A 2664-nucleotide genomic window follows, 5' to 3' on the forward strand; every position below is an offset into this window, starting at 1 on the left:
TGCTGAAGCACTACTATCTATTATGTCGCAGTGTTCTAGGTGGCACACAGTTCCTAAATGTCGTCACGCACAAATTCCGCGGAATCCAAAAGCTCGCACCTACTTTTTCTAGTATTGAATACTTAACCAAAAGAAAAATGTTCAAAATGTTTTCAGCAAGGCAGAACTAGTGCAGCTCTTGCTTTTGGGACACCAGGAATCTAGCAAAATGAATAGGCCACGTGACAGCATGCAGCTGGACGCGCCACAATTGCTCTAAAGCAGTGCGGTCATCTAGGTTTCTTTCAAGCGTGACAAAACAGGCAGAAAAGGGTGCGACGAACCATACGCGGACAAAAGATACGCCGATTCGAGAAGCTTTGACCCCACCTGACCTTCTTTCGCCGAATCAATAACCCCAATTCGTTCTGCTTCTCTCAAGTTTATAAACAAGGTAGGTTCGTTGGCAAACTTGAGCCTTCTCACCCACCACAATGCTTTGCTCAAGCAGCATCTGCAGAAAGAGCCGTGCAAAACGCTCATGGCTTCGCGTCTGCATCAATTTACGAAGCTGGCTGTACAAAAAGAAACTATTAAGTTTGTAGTTGTATAGTAAAGGAACGTTCTACTGGCTTACAAACAGCTGCCTGAACGGAGTGCTCAAAAAGAAAGGGAGAATAATCTAAGTATAGAGAACCAACGTACAACTTGCGATGCATAAAGTATTTACAACACCGACTAACAACGGTATTTACTGAAATATTTCCCCTCCCAAATTGGAGACAGTATTATTGCATGCATGAATAGGATATCAAGCCAATGATTGTAGATATAACGAGATTCCAGAAATTGGCGGGGCATTTGCTGTTGTGCCATTACCACAAGCCCGGATTCCGAATCTGCAAGATGCGGAATCTATCCTGCGAGCGCCATAATTCTCCCTTCACAAGACAAGATGCTGCGCCGTCGTGCGGGAGAAGCCTCGGCGAGCAGCGTGTTTAGACGTGTCCGCGTGTGCCAGACGGCCCGGCGCCGCACCTCCCTTGCCTGGAGGTCACCGCGCGCGCGAACTTTGAACCGGGTGGCCAGCGCGGTCGCTGGTTGGACCCCTCGGACGACCGTCGTGTGCTGACTTTGTATTGGGCCGTTTGAGTGACAATGGGCCTCGGGGATTATAAAAGCAGCGACACGCCGCTCGAAAACAGGATCTGCCGACCCCACCGGGAGAGAGTGTCGCTCCCGACTGGGGTGAGATGTGTAACGCGTTTTCGCCGGACGTCGTCGTGCGAGAACAGTCGCGTTTGTTGTGAGCACTCGGCCCCAGTGCCGACCCGTTCATGTCCTGTATGATAACCTGTATATAATGTATAAAGTCCCTTTTGTTATTCTCATCGACGCCAGGCTCGGAGTCATCGCTACCAACGCTCTGTCACGAAACGGGTGACGAGCGCTACGGGACCACAAAGCCGTAATCGTGGTGCAGCGGTACAAGTTCGTAACACTGGTGGCACCGGTTGGGTGTCATAACACTGGATGGCAGCTACGGGATTGACCGGCATCAGCTACCTCGGCGCGGTGAGTGCCTGAAGTTTACCTCAAACACCAGACTTTCTCTGACACAGGTTATAGTAGCTTAGGGAAGGATTTGGTGTTGCATTGTGATAACCTTGAGTGTTTCAAGCCTAGTAAGAGTGTTTTGGAAACCAGGGGATGCTGAGGGGGTAAACAGGGCAGTGTGTGAAATACTTGCATATGTCTTACTAGTAGCATTATAGTAGCGTTCGGCAGGTATATTCAAAAAGGGCAAACAGCAGGAGGACAGTGTGAACGATGGAGAAGTACAAGGTGAAGGAACTTCTCGAAATTTGTGAGGAGTTGGGCATTGAGTTGGGCTCAACCAAAAGAAAGAATGCGATCCTTGAGGTCATGAGGACTGGGGACGTAACGGCTGAGGAAGCCGCAGAGGCCTGGGCGGATATCAATGAACGTCGGGAAAGGGAGGAAAGGGAGAAGGAACGTTGCGAGCAGGAAAGGAGAGAACAGCAACGTCGCGAGGAGGAAAAGGAGGAAAGGAGAGAGATTCGTGAGCACGAGCTTAAAATGAAAGAGTTGGAGAACCGAAATAACTCGCCGGCGCCTAGTCTCACTTCTAATGTTCCCAGAATACGCGATCAACTTCCACCCTTTGTCGTCGGAGAGGATATGGCCAAATACCTCGTGAAATTTGAGCACGTGTGCGAACGGAATAGCATTGAGCGATCCCTCTGGGCACAGAATCTGTTAGCGTTGCTTCCTGGGGAGGCATCAGACGTAATAACTTGCTTATCGAAAGAGGCGTTTGAGAGCTACAGTGATGTGAAGGAAGCGCTACTGCGGAAGTACAAATTGTCGCCCGAAGCTTTCCGGCAGAGGTTCCGGTATGCAAAAAAGGGTAAGGAGTCGAATGTTGACTTCGCGTTTCGTCTAAAAGCCGACCTGGTGGAATGGCTGAAGGGCGAAGAGGTTTTCGACGACCGCGACAAAATTGTCGAATGCATCGCGTTGGAGCAGTTCTACCGTTGCATTGATGAGGATGTCCGGCTCTGGCTGCAAGATAGGCTAAAGGAGGTTAAGCTAAACAAGGCAGCAGAGTTAGCGGAAGAGTATTATACCCGCCGCAGCTTGCACAGCAAGGCAGTGCGCATA

This window comes from Dermacentor albipictus, chromosome 1, assembly GCF_038994185.2.
Source record: "Dermacentor albipictus isolate Rhodes 1998 colony chromosome 1, USDA_Dalb.pri_finalv2, whole genome shotgun sequence".
Lineage (NCBI taxonomy): Eukaryota > Metazoa > Arthropoda > Arachnida > Ixodida > Ixodidae > Dermacentor > Dermacentor albipictus.